Source organism: Rhynchophorus ferrugineus, unplaced genomic scaffold, assembly GCF_030347505.1.
Source record: "Rhynchophorus ferrugineus isolate W39M unplaced genomic scaffold, kcgeb_rfMv2 rfM2, whole genome shotgun sequence".
NCBI lineage: Eukaryota > Metazoa > Arthropoda > Insecta > Coleoptera > Curculionidae > Rhynchophorus > Rhynchophorus ferrugineus.
The window spans coordinates 43,709,244-43,729,946 of NW_027472581.1; the positions used below are offsets into that span (position 1 = coordinate 43,709,244).

Here is a 20,703-nt window from a genome sequence, read left to right on the forward strand (position 1 = left end):
CAATTATTTTTGAGTAATTGAATGTTCGGCCTCCGATACTAAATACTTCAATTACGGTTTTACTTTGTAAATATTAGTTACACTTAACGCAGGTATTGTTTTACTTTATGAAACGTAAGTATCACCTGTTCATCGTATTGTAATATGCAGTAAGTAAAGTAAAATCTCATTTAGATACACGGTCGAGCTGGAGTTCCAATTTATGTTTAAAGTATGTCAAAATTATTAATAGCGATTATTTTGATCAGTATGTCAGTCAGCGATATTATTGATAAATTTTGATGATGAGCTTAATTATGTTATACTAGTTCAGAGGTGGGTCACCAAATCGAGACTTCATTCCTCTAATGTTTCTATTAGAGCTTATTTCACCACTTCACTAATACAATATTAATGTACAATTAATATTGTATCAAAACAAGCATCAATATTGATAAAGAATTATAATTATATTAAAACAATATGATTTTATGTATTTTATCTTGGACTAAAACCTCTTGCTACAACTTTAAGTAAATCATACACTTCAAACATTGTCGAAAGATTCGATTAATATATAGACAATAGTTACAATACAAAATTTGTAGGATCTCTCCTTATTTATCTAAATCTTGTGATTTATTTTTTTTGTGAGCTCTTGTCAACTGAAATCATATATAGCTAAACTTTAATGCAATTACTGCACTGGATGAAACCTTTAAAGCAAATACATAGTCATAGAAGATTAAATCCCTTTATCTACTTACAAAGAATGTCTCCTATAAAAACGGTACTAAGCTAAGCTAGTGTATTATATATTAGCATTACTATTTTGTAATGCCCATTTACATTGTTATCGTGATAACTACAAGATTAATATGATAAAAAGTTCAATTAGACTGTTCCTTTATTTAAGGAAAATATTTGAGTCCCCATCTTTCTTTATACTATTTTCTGTTTGACATTTACACGATATAAAAAATAACATTTTTTTTGGTGTACAAATATTCTCGATTATTTTCTTTCGTGCCGTTCACTTGTGATATCATCACATAACACAAGAAGTTTTGTTTGTTCGCTTCTTGATAAATTACTGCGTTAAAAATTATAATTTTAGATATAAGTACTTTTATATTTAGGGTTGTTTTAATTGTTTTATGACTGTATGAAATATAGCTATTATATGAGAAAATAATTTCAATGATTGATTTTTATTTCTACGTTTTCAGATTCAGTGGGTCTCCGAAAGTTCAATCACCAAAATTACGAAATTGTTTGGGTAAACAGTATAACTCGATCTTTTCAGATAAATATCAGCATAGGAAATTTGGCCAAAGAAAGTTTTCCCGATAAAATTTGTCGATCAATACAAATTTAAATCCAAAGAGTGCCTGAACGCTGCTTCTTTAAAAAACAGCAGAAACAGTTTCTGTCTGTCAATGCTCGATATATTTCGTAGTATAGTTAAATTAAATCCAGAAATCCCTTTAGTCACATTCGACTTTTAAACAACTTTCAGCAATTAAAAAATTGATAATTTCCTTTTGTGTCTTCATAAAGAATGTGAAATGTAATTCAAGTTTGTATGGAATCGTTACGGTAAACAATTATTGTAATTTTTAGATATTTATAATTCAGTGTCTTTAAACAGAAAAATATCTTAATTTGTTGACTTAAATAAAAGTATTATTACTCTAGAATAATACTCTTATAGAAAACATATATTTTATGTTTCTTATATCAATTTTTAAATTTTTATCGCACTTATATGCTACTTACAATGTGTATGATATTTTTGTCTACAGAACATTCGTATACTTAATTAATATATCAATAAATTTTGAGATATTTATTAATAAAACAAATATTTTAAATATATTTTACAAATTACATCAACTTAGGAACAGTCACAGTGAAATCAATGACATTTCTACGGCAACGTTTTTGTTTCTGGTAACTTCAAAGGTTATTTCTTTATTATTTACCACACTTCCAAGATCAAAATAGGAAAATATAATCTAAACTAATTCAAATTCAGGAAGTGATTTTTAAATATTGCAATGTAGAAAAAGACACATAAGGAGATCTCCCTCATAAGAAGATTTAAAGTTGTAACCAAGTGTTCCGCGTCACCAGATGGCTAATTGTAAATATTAATAACGAGAAATTAAAAAAAAAAGTGTTAACACTTAAACAAAGTTTCATTAATCAAATAACGTAATTTTAAAAGGTAATATATTGAAATTTGTATTATTTAACGCATTAAATATAATGTATGTAAATTATTTCTCCTTCGTTCAAAATTAATGACACTTTTTCCATTTCTACAACATTTAATTTCAAATATATGTATATAGAATTTAAAATTCCAGTGACTTCCTTGCACAAAAAACAAACAGCACTAATTATTATTTTTCTTATTCTTATGTATTTTGAGGCAGATAATCCAGACCATTTTTATCGTTTATACTATTTTTTACCATTTATTGATTAAAAGAAATATATATCGAAATAAATACTAGCAAAATACATTCCTGACATAAAATATGATTAACAGTTTTAGTTAAATTTGGTGTACATAACTTTGGTAATTAATATAGATATATAATATAGATGGTAATCTAGATGTAGCATCATCTACTAATGAGTTAAAATAGATTCCCTGTAGTGTTATATGATATTTAAATAATAGGACATAATAACAACAGCAGAATAGTAAAAATATATGTAACAATTCTTGCTTATCACCAATAACAATTCTGTATATCACCATGTATATAGTTAGTTCTTTTTTGGTCTTTTTGTGCTGTACAGCCTAATTTCTATCTACCTAAAGTTGAAGGCACATATTCATGTGTTTCTAATGAACCTGTGAATATCTCTCCACATTTGGACCTTTGGATTTGTAGCCATCCAGTCTAAAATATGTAGTATATGTACTCTAGTATATGTAGCAGTTCATAAAAGTTCTATTTAAGTTTACCATTAACTAATGTTAGAAACTTTTTTTGGACTAGGGCAGCATACGTTGTAGAGTAATGCACTCAATTTGGACCTTTAGATCACATGGAGCTGAATAATTTCTGTTTCATTTCTTAATTTAAATAAGTCATTTTTGTCGTAACTGCTATATAAATGATGATATAAAAATAAATTTGGGAAAATTAAAACAAAGACTAAAATGAGAAAAAACTTTGGAAAGTAACAAGATAATATAATAAAAGTAATTGGTTTATTTCTATTTCATTTCCATATGTGCTTAAGAATATTTTTTTCAACCGTGCGCTAGCTGAAACGAAGATATACCTATTCATTTTCGAACTCTCTTAGAGAAAGCAAAGGAAAGCATTAATGGCTGCATTATGTTAAATTCAAGAGAACAGTTGAATTCTTTGTTACAGTTGAATGTAAAATTATTTTTAAATTTTAAATATATGACTTGATTGTAAATAAAAATGGAGTAATGACCAGTAAATATTTGTATCCTATTTTCTCAATCAATTTTTATTAAGTATTTTACCATCCCACTCTTTCTAAATACAGTAATAATTTTATTTGCCGCTAATAAGGAATATTTGAAGATTATTCGTTAAAACTTCAACGATAGAAGTATTAACATCAAAAAGCTTGGACAAATATCGAGAGACTTAGCAAATAGAAAAGGTCAATCAAAAATTAACTTAATAGTTGCCCAGATAACATAAATGCAGTTAAAATTATTTTACTAATATTGCGGCTAGAACAGCAAAGGCAGAATATTAAAAACCAATCTAGTGAAACTAGTCGGATTGAAAGTAGTCGACTGAAACGGTCGATAATAAAAGTAGTCAATTACTAAACAGTCGATTTTCCCAATGCTAGTTTGAGGCATTGCAAGAAAGCGGAGGTTTACATGAATTTCATGAAAGTGACCACTAACATATATGTCTGTGATATATTATAGACTGTATATGTTAAATATTTTTTAAATATATAATATATAGGATAATTAATATTGGACATATTATTTAAGTTAAACTTTTTCTAATCTTTTTTGACATTGATTTTGTAATATAATATAAGTATAGAGTGTATATTTAATCTTGGATATTCATTAACATATTCTGGATATTTTGGGATCCATGGTATAAGGTAATTAATCTACTTAATATCTTCATGTTGTAGTGAAACGACAGGTGCGACAGCGTCACCGACAGATCCCCTTTTTTAATAAACGTTTTCCAATCTGAATCGGATCGAATATCTCCTTTTAATATCGGGGTCGGGCTCCCCATTTTCGGCGAGAGAGAAAAAAATCCACATCTGTCGAATTACCCTCTCAGCGAAACAGAGCCGTTGTTTTCGATAATTAAATCTCCTTATCAGATGACCCCGTCTCCAGGCAAGTCGAGCGAGAAAGCGCGGGGATTTCCCGGGGCCGAAATCTTAATCGATAGCCCCGAAGTTCGGATTTATTTCCTCGAATTTTTCCGCCGAGAGGCTCGAAAACTTTATATCGAGCTGACACGGGGAGAGGCGCAAATTTGGGACCTTAAAGTTTTATTTGGGCGCTGCGGGTTTACGGATCCCGTTGGGTAAATGAAGAAAAAATTGGACCAAGTCGTCGTCTTCCATATAAAAAACCGAATTTAAATATATTACATCCTTGTTTGAAACGTAATGTGACTCGGGAAAGCCAATTTCTCACACGAGCCGACGCCAAGGAAACTTTTAATTTTTTCTTCCTTTAACTTGTTTTACTTTTTCAATCAGGCATAAATTGTCGAAACATTAAGCATAAATCAATCAATAAGTTTTATTTATTTTCCTTATATATTATTTATGATATTTTTACAACAACCTTTGATTTTATGTTTTTTTAAATTAATTTCTAATTTTATTTTTATATTACAAATAAACGTAAGTAATATTTTATAGTTTAGTGACGTAGTGAAATCAATTGATATACCACAGCAATAAGTATATTACGTAACACTCTGGTTTTGATTATTATAAATTAATTTCGCCAATCAAAAAAACCTTTTGCCACTCAACATTATAACATTTCACAGCAAGGATTGTAATTAGACCCTTTGCTGAGAGCTATTCTCCTAAAGGGGTTGACATTAGGGCTGATAACTTTTATCACTATAATATGCTTTCTCACAAGCTTAGATTCTGTGTGGAAGTTTCATCAACAACTTCTCATCCGCACTACACGCTAGATTTAGTTTATAGTCACTTGAGTAGTTTAAAACTTGCTCAAAAAAGGTTGTTTTCTATTTACAGTATTTCACCAGTTTTATGGATTTTATTTGTGATTTTTGTTTACCTTTTTATATCATTTATTAGATCGATTTTGCATAAATACCATCATGTAATAATGTAATAATGAAGAATCACATTTTTTCATTTAGTACAGTTCTTCCAATAAACAGCCAATCAGAGATGAAGTCGAATATACTGCCAAATGGAGTTTTATTTTTAACATTTTATTTTATTTAACACATTTTATCCTACTTAAAAAAAGACAGAATGCTGTCTGATGTATTGGAATATGTATCTGAATCAGTCTATAAAATTTAAATTGTGTTGGTACTGGTCAACCCTATTGTCAAATGACTATAAAATTCTTCAAAATATTAATAAACAATAAATACAGGTTGCAAACCGACAAATGTTGTAACACAAACGTTGCAACGTGCTGATGTCATAAATTTTGATGATATGCATTAGCTGTTTTATTGGATAGACTATAGCACAATTATTTTAGCTCAGAGAGTCACTAAAACGAGATTTTTCATTTCTCTAATATTTGTATTAGCGCTTATTGTTTTAATAATAATGTCAATAAAGATAGTTATATCTTAATAATATTAAATATAATTTTATATATTAAAAGTAATAAAAGAATGTTAATTACATGTAATAGTACTATAAATATTTTCTGATATTATTCTTAGTTAAGTAATCATAATAATGAGATATAATAATAATAAATTCCATGTGTATTATTATTATGATTTAAAACCACGAAAGCTCAATGTAGTTAGTAGGGTTAAAATGTCTAGCCCTGTTCCTCAAATATAATGTATTAGGGAAATAGAAGAATCGGAAAACACAAAAAGCGTCTGAAACTTCATAATAATATATTTATTTTTAAATATAAGTACCGTATTTCTAAGGTCAAAATTTTACTTCTAAGAAATACGATTTAAGATTTTTTTCTGGTTTCCCATACATTGCTCTTGCCGAGGTAAAGGTAGTAGATTGCTAGAGTCTTAGTACGTATCCTTGAGGCCAAGCATCATTACAATAGACACTATTCTTTATCACTTGTAAGGTTGTCAGATATCCGTCTTGTGGTACGCTTTGGGCGTTTTTACCAGTTACTTTGAATAAAGACTTTGAGGAATTTTCTTTGTTTATTTTTGGTTACAATTACTTTTTTATATCATTTTTGAATTGATTTTGCATAAAGTATTTCAGCAAAGAGTTGGATTTTCCAATTTCGCAACCCTTAAATTGTAATATTCGTGGATTCATAATAAACCTATGAATAGAACCTTCTCCATAAACAGTATAGAAATCTAACTAAACTCATTAGTAATAAGCTTTTTAGCAATTAAACATTGGTCTCCATACTTCCGCTATTGACATTACTTTGAATAAATGCAGAATATTTGTAGTATATATATCCAAGAAGAATATTATTTTCACATATCACCTGATGCCTCTCTAATGTCACTCATTCTCGTTTTACTACTTTTTAAATCACTATTTGTAATACTACTGTAATACGTTTCAAGAAAACTAATATAATTTTAATAAAAAAGAAGTCATGTAATTTTCAAAGTAAACGTAGCGTTAGACAACAATAACCCAAATCGAATGAATATCGTATTAACAGTATTTTAATGGCGACGCTTAAACTTGAAACTATAAAAAAGCAACGCCCGTAAACCTCCATCATGAATATCAGCATCCCTCGCCTTGTCGAACAGTTTAGTTATCGGGAACAGCGTAAAACGGGCAAAAAATCTGCCACGTTCGAATACAACGCAACTCACAATAAAAATCAGAAGCTCTCCCAGTTTTACAGTCCGTTTAATGCAAGTTCGATTCGGCCCCAGTACCGAGAAAAATTCCTCGTCGTCGACTACCGGCATTGTTGTAACTCTGATGGTGGTAAATTTTTAATTGCCCAGGTTCGTTTTTCGAATTACATCGCGCAGAAAAGAACGATGGGGATCGAACTGCCCCCTTTCATGATAAAGTAAACTGGGGTCTTTAATTCTTGCACTTAATATACCGTAGTTTTTTCTTCAGGTTATATAAAGTATTAGTGACATTCAATCTTTATTGTTTAGATATACTTATCTTAAAGACTATGTTAGATGTGTGGCTGACTTTTTAAAGATTTTTCTTGACGATTTGTGGTTATGAAAGAACGGTTATGAAGAAAACACAATATTTCAGCACATCAAATGGCAATTGTAATCACCCTTACGGCTAACTATAAATTATTTTGTAGGATTCTTGGTTCTGTTATTGAGACGTGTAATTATTTTTACAAATATTTTGGAAGTGGCAATTTTAAGCTAAAATGATCAACCTCGCTTTTAACCTTTGTATAGCATTTAACATTAAGTTTGAAGAAGTATGCTGGATGAAAACTTGCAACAATGACAATAATATCAACCTTTGGAAGGCGGAAATATCAACACGTGTTTGAAGAAGTGAAAAAAGAGATTTCATGGAACATTTTAATACATGATGACAAGGATATTTTTTATGAGAATTCTAAAAAGGACATCCACTTAAAGAAGGTGCTTCTGTATCTCGTGCAGCATGAAGAGCGTGTGCACTTAGTGACTGTTTAACACTACAGAGTACATAGTTTATTTAGTATGTCAAGGATTTGATCAGAAAAAGTTAATTATATTTTGAAAACTCCCCTTGAGTGTATATTGATTTCAAATTAAGGGCAAAAGAAAAATAAATATTTAAATTTAACTTGAAATAATGAATAACAATGGATTGGAAGACATTAATTTTTTTAAAATCTCTAGACAAATACCCTTTGAAATTAGCGTCCATAAAATGTATATAATATAACAGTTTTCAGATAACGATAACATACCCACATTTATACTGATTATATTACTCTATTTAGTTAACTAAACAAGCTACTAAATGAATGACTTATATAAAGTATTAGTGACATTCAATCTTTATTGTTTAGATATACTTATCTTAAAGACTATGTTAGATGTGTGGCTGACTTTTTAAAGATTTTTCTTGAAGTTTCTTGAAACTAATTTAAAATAGATGTATTTTCGTGACGATTTGTGGTTATGAAAGAACGGTTATGAAGAAAACACAATATTTCAGCACACATAACAGAGCTGTGAAAATCTTATTAATTTTATATTTATTTAAATAAACTTTAGCCATTTCTTCATCCTTTTTCTGGTAAAAAAATGATCCCATCAATTGTAATAAGTGATAATTAGAAAATACAAATTATCCTATGTATTCTGAGAGTGAGTATTAATAATTATTCTATCCGGTTTTTGTTAAGATTTACAATTCTTGATTATCAGTATAGACTTTACTGAGTAAAACCTTGGCTTCTGCTGACTTAAATAGCTTAGGAATTGAATGATTTAGCAACACGGACTACATCATGAAAACTGTTGCAAATATAGCGATCTCATAGGCTATTGTACGATGAATGAAGAAGTTAGTATTATATTATTAGACTCTTGCAAATGCAATTATACTTGTCATTACACACGAACAGAGCTTATCTCTCAATATAATTTACAAACTATGAAGTCCGCAAAAATTTCAATAGTAAAAAAAGACGACAAAAACTTCGCAAAAATATTTTTTTGGTTAGTAAATAAACAATGCATTAGTTAAGAAGTTATAATTTAACTGAGTATGTAGATCGTATTCACGATTTTAACATATGCGTGTTTTAATACAATTTCCAACACATACACTGACAAGCAACAACAAAACCAAAGTAGAAGAAAAACAAAACTCGTTTTCTTTAAATCTGATTTCCTTGTCTTGCCTGTGCGAATATTTTTTCGTCGCTTTCAAAATCCTCAAAATCACGTTTAAATCAACGATGGCTTTTTATTTATTTAGGGTGCGCTAAAAATACATACCAATAAAGACCGCCTCACAGTTTCGCTGATAAAACGGCAAGCACGGAAAATAAAAAGAGAGTGAGTAAGCTGGACGTGCGAAGGGACGGTCGGCATTTATTTAAAACCTTCCAGGCTTGTGTTTTTGATTGGGCCGAAGTCGCCAGCTTTTTTACCAAGTCAAATCTGCATTTATTTTGATGATAGGTTTCGACATAAATAACACTAAATTGATTAAACTCTATTGCTGAAATAACAATGATCATGTTGATCTCACTTTTTTTTACTACTCGATATCGTGATTTGTGGCACTAGCCGTGAATATCAATAGCCGATTTCTATGCTACCCGATAATGACTCAATACATACTCCATATCACCAACACCATTTAGATTCACTTGATATTCAGAGAATGTTCAAAATTGTATGAACACCATCAAATACAATCAGTTTACATGCCAAGTTTTATTGATTATACTTGTATTATACAGTGAATTATATTCTTTGTTCTGAGATGGTTGAATCAAACGATCGGTGAAATGTGTGATCTCTCAGAATTCGAAAGAAGGCAAATCCCTTGCTGCTCAGAAAGAGCGAACGTAGTTTCACGAGCGACAGTATTCTTGATAATGATAGCATATACAAAACATGGAAGATCATCATTGGCGAACAGAAATAGTGTGCAAAACCCAAAGTTAACTGACGAACATGGGATTATGACGCCATACAAAACGACACTGACTTTTAACACAATCGCTTGAGTACGCAGTACAGTTCATAGCGGTGGCATAGCAGTTGCGCTGTATAACACATATACCATTCTAAAATATGTATACCTCTATATAAAGCTCAAAAGAATGGTCAAATAACTTGTCCTCTCTTCTTATCTTCAAAAATACCAAAATTCTATAACAGAGACAAAGCTTTACAAAGAAATTAACTAACAGAGTCGATAGGCTCCGTATAATGAATATTGTTGCGAATTCGCATGTTTCTCAGCATTAGTAATACTGCAGCCAAAATAATTACAAATTTGGAAAATATATTTATGTTTGGTTGGTTATTTGTCGTATTAACACAACATTTATCATCGCCCAAACCTGGTAAAGCAAGAGTTAAATAATTTACTTATTTCCAAGTGGCAATATTTATGTTTTAAATGGAATCTATAAGAGTACTTGCAATGTAATTGTAATCCTTTAGTTAAAGTCAGTCAGAAACTGTAAAAACTGTAGCTTTTAAATGTACAGGTAACAGAGTATATACAAGTAGTATAGAGATTTCATGATTTTATTAAATGCTTCCCTAAAATCATTCTCTAGGTTTTATAAACCAGAATAAGAAAATTATAAGCATATCTTAGAAAATGATATTCAACAAGGCTCCTCTAACTTTCGATAGCTTTTAGGAAGGATTTCTTGTAGACTTGATTGGACCGAAGTCGCCAGCTTTTTACCAAGTCAAATCTGTATCTATTTTGATGATAGGTCTCGACATAAATAACACTAAATTGATTGAACTCTATTGCTGAAATAACAATGATCATGTTGATCTCACTTTTTTTTTACTACTCGATATCGTGATTTGTGGCACTAGCCGTGAATATCAATAGCTGTTTTCTATGTTACCCGATAATGACTCAAATAACTTTCACATCACTTACTCAATACATACTCTGAATCACCAACACCATTTAGATTCACTTGAAATACAGAGAATGTTCAAAATTATATGAACACCATCAAATAATGAGACGCGTATGTACTGCTCAGTTTACATGCCAAGTTTTATTGATTATACTTGTTTGGAGTACGGGTGCGGTTAGATAAAGACAACAATATTCGGCGATTTATTTCGGTACAAATGAAGTCTAATTATATGCAGAAGGAATATTTATTTTTAGACGAACGGTTATTAAATAATAAACAATATATTAACACTAAACACTAACCCACTATAAGAATATAAAAACAGAAAGAAATGCACGTGGCAGGGTTACCTTCAGGTGTTACGAACAGTGGCACGTGTGATCACTTTTTTAGAGTCAGGAACGGAAAAACCTAACCTTCCAGGCGTCGCGTTTATTATTTATTTTATACAGTGTTTATATTACGTTTATATTATACAGTGAATTATATTCTTTGTTCTGAGAGGGTTGAAACAAACGATCGGTGAAATGTGTGATCTCTCAGAATTCGAAAGAAGGCAAATCCCTTGCTGCTCAGAAAGAGCGAACGTAGTTTCACGAGCGACAGTATTCTTGATAATGATAGCATATACAAAACATGGAAGATTATCATTGGCGAACAGAAATAGTGTGCAAAACCCAAAGTTAACTGACGATCATGGGATTATGACCAGACGACATAAAACTACCGCGGCAAAAGTGGCGATACTCACTTGAGTAATACTGTTTCAATAAAAGCAGTACTGCGGGAACTTCATAAAGCTAATATTCATGGGCTGCAATTACGAAACCCTTCTTAACAGAAGGTAAGCTGTGAAATAATTTGCGCAACAATCCTAAAACTTGATTGGAAGAATGTGGTATGGTCCTATGACCCATTTACATTGTTAAACGGCTCGATTTATGTATGGAGAAATTCAAAATTAGCTTATGATCTGGATTACCTGCTTCCTACACTCTAGTCTGGGGAAGATTTCGTTATCATTTGGGTGGCAGTATCTTGGTATTCAACTGATCCGCTCACTCACAAGCCTTAATTATGAAGTTCTTACTATGACTATCAAATAGTTACCAAACACTTCTATACTCCAAGATAAGCTTTAGATTTTTTATGTATATTATTTTATATAACATTAAATCACTTAAAATGAAAATATTTAATACTCTAAGAATATTAAAATTATTTACTGCTATTATTATAGCAAAAAAAAAGTAGTTGTCAAAAGTTGTTTATTACAGTACAATAAAACGATGAGCTATCAACCAAAACTAGGTAAATAACTTCTTCTGTGTTAAAGAAGATGATAATAATAATTAATCTAAATAATAAATCGCTTTAATAGCCATTATTTAATTAGAATTGCTCAAATTTATGATCCAAGTTCGAGAATTTTAAGTTGATCTTTTGTTTTTCGTCGCTTGTCCGATTTTATTTTTGATTTGTATTTATTCGCTCTAAATAATTTCACATCTCGCAGCCAGGTCGAGTTTCTGATCACATCAGCCAATAAACCGGCAATCGATGACGATAATGGTCGTTTTAAACCATAAAGATCAGCATTAAACCCCGGTAACAATCAGTGTTTACGTTTATAGGCAAACAAGAAAACAATAGGAAAGAATTTCTAATTTCGCCCGGAACAATTTAAATTTAATTAACAACCGAAAAAACAATTTCTCTGGCTTCCTTTCGATATTTTAATGTGACAATCCTTCCACTCTTCAGATTCGACCCCGGAAAATATTATCCAGTAAAGTGGAAACGGTTTTATCTCGGTAGTAAGCTTTGGAACGGCGAAGGTAGAAATTAAGAGGGTGAAAAATATCACTCTGAATTAAATTTAGCTTCATGGGCTGGAATTTTAAAATTTATTTTCGACCCTGAGCGAATTAAAAGTTCTAAGTTTGGGGAGGGACACAAGATAAAGTTCATTTTTGAATCTCTATTACCGGGATGCTAAATGATATATGGTCTGTTCCCAAAATCAACGTAGGCCGTTGCGAGAAAAAAACTCATTTTATTTTTTCATTATAGGTTCAGTAGGTTTGATTAAAACTAAATTAGTTTATTTAATGAGAGCTAGTTTTCTAAATATATATATTATTTAATAACCAAGGCAATTAAAAGCAAAATCAGGAAATTGTATGATCAGTCAAGTTGTATCATACCGTAATTGCATTACTTTGTTTATAAATATCGTATTCTTATTTTCGTATGGTGTAATTTTACCTAAAAATATTGCTGATTTTAATTTATTTTATCATCAAGAGTCTTCGTCAGTGTCAAAGTGTCAAAATTCATTGTAATTATGTTTTTCGCAAAACTATTCGTTTTATTCGTTTGTATACATGTATATTTACAGTTACAGTACTGGGTTGACAGTGAAATGAAATGAAAATGTTTTGCGATTAATCGATAAGAAATTATATGGATCGATATGTCGTAAATAATTCTTTATTATTAGTTTACTTGATGTACAAGAATTAAAAATTTCTGCAAGGCTATCTAATGTTGTGGAACTGTGTTTGACTGAAGATTTTAACAACTTTTTGTTTAAACAATTAGTATTTTACTATATGGTATATATGGTTGACATATGTAATGCTTTAGTAATTCTGCTCCCTGGAATTCCTAGCTCTATTACTAATGAGTAATGTATTTAAATGTATTATGAGCTATTAGATTTTTTTTCATAATTTACCTAAAGTTTTACATTGTATTATAGAATCAGACATATAAAAATGCATATTTAGATGTATATTACTAATAAGTAAACTATAAATAGAGAAAATTTTAAAATAAACATACAGTTATTTTTCGATCCTGTGTATGTTTTATTACTGAACATATTTTATAAGGTTTACTAAACAGAATAATGTATGTAAGAGTATCATTTGTAAGCAATTACTATAGGAGGGAAGAAATATCTAAGATACCCACAGCCTATAATATCCTCACACATTTACATTGAATGTTAATGTTTATTAATTTTCCACTATGAAATTGAAACTACCAAAACTAGCTCCAACAATTTAACTATGAACTATTAGGCATAAGAAATAATGACATAGTTGTTTCAAAATTAATTGTTTTTAATGTTTATTTGTTTACTTTGCCTCCGTTCAGCTTACTTTAGACAATATGATAAATTAGGTCTTGTTTGATACGTGTAGGATTCATATGGTAATGTCTTCATATCAAACATCAAATGTTACAATGGTTAGAAATTATATTTCTAAGGCATCATTTTTCCTGTTGCTCTCGAATATCTTCAAATGTAAGCTGAATTCTCATCTTTGGTTTAATAGTTTATTCACACGTTATCTGATATTATGCCTTCGTTAGACATAGAAATATGTTCTATGCGTTAAACAAATCAAGTCACCAATTAAGTGAAACAAAAATGTTTGGTTTAAAGCGCTATATCGTAAGATCGGACGTCAAGTATTACCCATTTTGTATCAATATTATTATCATTTTTTAATTTATTGGAAATTGATTTGGTATTTCGTTACTTCGAATCAGGAATATGAATAGGCACGGCCAAAAGTAATGATGACGCTGGATCAGATATTTACAATGAAGTAAATCAGGACATCAGAAAATATTGAAATTGACGTGTTTGATTCAAGCATTTAACATAATCTGACAGTATAAGACTAATCATACTATCAAGTCACTTTACAACATAAGAATTTTAGCGCAACAGATATTGCGAAATTCGTGAAAATCTATATGGAAATAATCAAATTGCACTACCCTATCAACTGTATTTTCCAGACATTGCACCTCTTACCTATCACTTGTCGGCATGGTTAATATCTCAAAGTATAATAAAACAACACTTCAAATGTTACAAATGTCAAAAAGTAGCTCTAATCTTAAATTTCCTTAAGAAAGCATTTATTTAAAGTAGCAGCTAAGTATATATAAGTATTCTATTAGTCAAGTTAAACGTAATTACATATGGTACATACAACAAGAACTGGAACTGATTTAATGTTCTAAGTGAATAAAACAAGAAATAAATTGCCTACTTCTTTCGTATAGAGGAAAAATCGAACTTGCACTCATATTCTATACGGAACTAAATTATAGGTTGAGAATACATCAAAAAGTACCACATAAAAAGCCTTTCAATTGCAGTAATCAAATTGTAACTTATACAAAATAAATGTTGATTACTCAAACTGATTGAACTACATCTATAAAGGGCCCTCGTACGGAACAGCTTCATTGATTTTTTCCCTCGATGTGTCCAATACACCCACGGCTATTAAATAAATTCCTAAATGAAGCGTAAAAAGAAAAAATAAAACACAGAAACAACGGGAAAAAAATACATGTCACTCGCGCTTGTTTTTCCTGCGCATAAAGCCAATCAAGTGAGATTGATTGGCGGTCAGTCCCATGTCGTAGTGTGCTCTGATCGACAGCGGACAAAATAGAGTAGATATTAAATAGCAAAGTCAATAAAGCACCGGAAAACATAAAAAGACACTGAAAAGCTATTACAGTTCGAGGTTGATGTAAAAGCAGTGTTCAGATTTTTTTTATTTAACAAATAGAGCCTAATAGTCAAAGTTTATTGATGATAGTGGGGATCGTATATAGTTTCACAAAAAAATATTGATATTGGTTCGGTCTATTTTTGGGTGAGGAGAATTTTATCATGACGTAATGTGTTTTTATTTTCCGATATAATATTTTATTACTTGTATTTAGAGTGAGTATAAAAGTTATTATTCTTTTTTATGATTATTAAAGGTAACGTAATGCCTTTTTTCCCTAAATGATTATTAGTTACGTAGTCCAAAATTCGTATTCCCGATAAATATAAAAATATATATAAAATTTTTATAAAATAATTAAATTCTGTTTCACTTATTATCTTACTATCACTGTTAGCAATTATTATACTTCCATCGAAAAATGCATGTCTTTATTGCAACATTTTGGTATAGAAATCTAGCGGTTTACATAAATAAATAATCTATTGAGCCAGCTTAACTGAAATCTAATAGACGTAACCCCATTAGTAATCCTTAACATGGCTATAGTTTCCCAGTTCTATGTGATTGTATAAACTCGCTTGAAATTCATCATTGTAAAATGATTTATAATGAACGGAAACAACTGGAAAAATACCATTGACTCCATTTGAGTAATGTAGATGAACCAAAGTTGATGAAGGTCTTACGGGGATCCCAAAAATCTATTATTAACGTCTAATATATTTTTTGATAAATTTTGAAATCCAACATGTAACTAACATAACATGTATCTATAATGGATGTTTCAAATTTAGTTATAAATCTTTAAAACGTATGTGTTTATAACTTTATCAGTTAACTTTTATTCTAACATTATAACATTTTACATTTTTAAATATAAATATTCTATGTTATGTTATCTTACTTTACTTTATTAATATAACATTAGTTAAATAATTAATGACAGTTCCGTAACAAAAATTGTACAATATTTTATATATATGCAGATAAGTTATGAAATGTTAAAGCTTTTAGATCACAAAAACTGTTACTACGCGATACAAAACGACACTAACTTTTAACACAATCACTTGAGTACGCAGTATAGTTCATAGCGGTGGCATAACAGTTGCGCTATATAACACATATACCATTCTAAAATATGTATACCTCTATATAAAGCTCAAAAGAATGGTCAAATAACTTGCCCTCTCTTCTTATCTTCAAAAATACCAAAATTCTATAATAGAGACAAAGCTTTACAAAGAAATTGACTAACAGTGTCGATAGGCTTTGTATAATGAATATTGTTGCGAATTCGCATGTTTCTCAGCATTAGTAATACTACAGCCAAACAAATTACAAATTTAGAAAATATATTTATGTTTGGTTAGTTAATTGTCGTATTAACACAACATTTATCATCGCCCAAACCTGGTAAAGCAAGAGTTAAATAATTTACTTATTTCCAAGTGCCAATATTTATGTTTTAAATGGAAACTATAAGAGTACTTGCAATGTAATTATAATCCTTTAGTTAAAGTCAGTCAGAAACTGTAAAAACTGATGTAGGTTTTAAATGTACACGTAGCAGAGTATATACGAGTAGTATAGAGATTACATGATTTTATTAAATGCTTCCCTAAAATCAATCTCTAGATTTTAAAAACCAGAATAAGAAAATTATAAGCATATCTTAGAAAATGATATTCAACAACGCTCCTCTAACTTTCGATAACTTTTAAGAAATGTAGACTTTTATGATTCAAGAGCTGCTGTTCACTGACACTCTCCTCACAATTTTTTGAATATCGGTGTACAGTAGCGAATAAAACTTTTAATCTTTTTGGAAATTGTAAATATCATTTCTTATTCTTAGTGCCGTTTGTTATCAAAAAAAGAATTCTTAGTAACACACGAATTTATCTTTTAATTTGAATCTGTTTGGCTAAAATCACTATAACCTTAAACTAAAAGTTGGAATAACACGATATTTTAACACATATCATTTAAAGTCTAATAGTATCCAGATAAGATATGAGTCAGCCGTCTTGGTTGGTGCAGTAGTAAAGGCGACAGAGCGGTCCACCTACTGTTGCGATAGTCGCAGGTTCGAATCTTGCTGGGGTGTGTTCCTAAATGTATGTTTGTGATTGTTTAATGTTTGTAATTCTCTTAGGCAAGAGTGTAAAAGCCGACAAAGAAAATGATCCCAGTTACACAAGTAACTAGGCCAGGTAAGACGGGATGTCTTCTAGGATTCTAGGCCGAGGACTATGGTTCGGAGCCCACGTTAAACAGTAGGGCCAGTCCAGATCAACCCTATATATATTGGGTGATGTATTGTTTATCAAATATTGCCATTTGCCTTTAAACATTGATTTAATTTATTCTGATCGTATAATATCATAATACGCTGTAAGCGATCTAGGCATGGCTGTGGGATATATTAAATCTGAAATCAGCAAAAACTAGTTCCGGAATCTATTCATTCTTTTATCTCATAAGTTCTGAGAAAGGACCGGCGGGCGCGCGCACAAAGAAAAACTGTTTCCCGAACCTTTTCCCGAATTTAGTTTCAATCTCGTGTGTTTTCCAGGCGCCATTTGTGTAAATCACATTTGCCCGTTCGCCTCGTCCCTCTCTACTTTTTTTTTATTTCGTTACCGATGTATTTCTTTTCATCGCACACTTATTTAATAATAAATACGTCTTCCCGCTTCAAATGCCGCCTCCAGTATTTCTATCTCTTTCGGATAATAATATATTATCGTCTTTATTGCCTCTTGGATCTTCTGTTTTTCTTTCCCTTTAAAGGTTAAACTTTAAATTTCATTTTGCCCCGTTATTTGGGTTTTGTATTCGATTCATTACTTTTCGTGAGATGAAAAAGTTATTCGGTAAATTGAAATTGTGGAACAGTGTATGTTCAAGATATCAATCGGTATATATTCGCAATACACTATCAGCGAAGACAAGTGTTTTTCTATTGGGCCGCTATATTAGTTTTAACAGATTGTTTTTAAATTTGAAGCGTTGTTGTGAAAAATCGGTACAATGTATTTTATTCTTTTTCCCATCTTGCAGGCAATTTACGCATTCCATTTCGAAATAATGATGTATCTTTTGAGGCTATACACGAATTGATTCACTCACGATTGATTTTAATATTTCCCATCCGTATATCTATTCTATATACCATTTTAATTTTAATTTAAATGCATTTTCGCTGGTTTTGTAACATGTGGTCGAGCGTGGTCATGGTGAAGAATAACATTGTTGTATATTTGCTTCTCGGCGAATAATCAGTTTAAAATCCTCGCCTTTAAAATATTTTGGCTTTATAGAACGATCCTTGTCTCCGGTGTCAAAATTACAATTTTTAATACTTCGAAATCACTATTCACATCCTGAAATCGATGTTTCACTGAAAAAATATTTTGTTAATATTTCAGCGAAATGACACATACTGAAACGTAGAGCCATAGAATAAAGAAACTTAGAAGCGCATCTCCTATGTTAAAATTAGTTCTAAGTTACACTCGGAATCCCCGTGTGAGGGCACTTATGCATGCGCCGAATGACAGTTAGTTACGGCGGGAAATTTAAAAATGTATAGTAAAAAATGTTAGCGGGAAATTAAAAATAAATAGGGAAAATAAAAAAAATAAATATATTTAAATATATTTTATTGATATATTACAAATACATTAATTTTCCGTGACCATAAAGGCATCGATATAATCACAAAGATATCTCCACTACCCAAAACACGTAATCTACTGATATTATCTTCTCTCTAATATCTAAAACAAAACTAAAACAAACATTAAAATAAGATGATATAACTATTAATGGTTCTGTTGTATTATTTTTTAGAATCAAGTAAATTAACAACCTACCTAAATTGACGTACATTTTATCAAATATGACAACTGCAATTCGGTCTATACCGTCAAGTTTCTGAACTAACGACCAAAATTGGAGGTTACCACTCCAGAAACAAAAAGGAACCTTATTCAGTATCTGCATTAATGTTCTTCTAGAAGGCAAGCAGAATATCTTCGGTAACAGTTAATATCCTCTGCCACTGCATTTCAATAAGGATAAAGCCGTTAGTTTTTCATCCAACCTGAAACGAAGCTGATGGGACAGGCTGAGTTATCTGTAAATGAACATAAAAATTTCAAGTTAGAACTTCCATTCTCTAATAATAAACATAAGTTTCTTATTATATACTTACTTCTGGGTCTTCTTAGTGTAGAAGAATCTCCTATATATCTATCAGCTTCAAAAAACTTACGTGATTGTAATATTGCCATTGGGGCATATTTACCTTGTGTTGTAGTAAAGGTAAGGAATCTCAATAAATATTGCTTAATTATTTCAATGCAATAAATCATTACTATTTAATAAAATACTTACTATTTAAACTACTAATAGGAATTACATCTTGTTTCAGCCATGGCTTTCCACATTTTAGTCTATTGTCTTCATCTTTAAAATGATTACAAACTTTCCTGGACCTACATGGGAGATCGTAAGAGATCCCCTTAAGGTTTTCTTGTTAATAATTAAATAATAATTCTAATAATAATAATAATTAAAAATTAATAATAATTCTAAAGTAATTTTCAAATATATATAAAAACACATACCGAAAAACTTGACGTAAATAAACAACACAAATTATATCATCTAAAAATGGCCGTTAACTGCTTAGGTTAGAATTATTAATACGGAAGCCGAACGAGAGAGAAACACACATATAACTGTTGCATTTTTCATTTAAATATGGCAGCGTAACGGGGATTCCGAAAAGCTTAAACGTGGGACCCGATTTTTCCATATAACTTTCACTTCTAAATTTCTTTATTCTATGGGTAGAGCCTTCACTACCTGTAAATTAGACTTCAACATGAAGTTGGTTTTGATTTGCGTATCCAAATATCATGTAACAATTTATGATATTGGATGAGCAAGAAATAGTTATCATTTTATTTTGTGATGTAAACTTTTTCTCTCAAAAATTCTGTTTCTGTAATGGACTTCAAGCACTTTATTCAGGGACTAGCCAGAAATAATGTACGCATTGAGAAATCACGATCATGATGAATCAATTAACTATCATTTGGTAGCTCTTTGGTTTTTATAGCTACCAGGCCTCCTTATTGCTGCGATAGTTATATATATCCTCATATAAATTTTCGGTAAATTTTGTCTCAATCAGTACTTCTAAAGACACTTCTATACACTCTGTTATATTCAGCAGCACCATTTAAATTAAGAAAGAAAATTAATAAATATTCTTCAACATTTTCGTAGTTAATATATTGGTGATACTTTATATTTTTTCGCTATTAAAATGGTTTACCTGAATATAGTTAGTATTACAAATCACTA

General features: G+C 30.3%; 1 protein-coding gene across 9 annotated transcripts in view; it reads left to right on the plus strand.

Moving 5' to 3' along the window:
- Positions 1-20,703, plus strand: part of Rbp6 (RNA-binding protein 6) — a 752,769-nt gene that overhangs the window by 334,739 nt on the left and 397,327 nt on the right. The gene's annotated exons all lie outside the window — the stretch shown is intronic.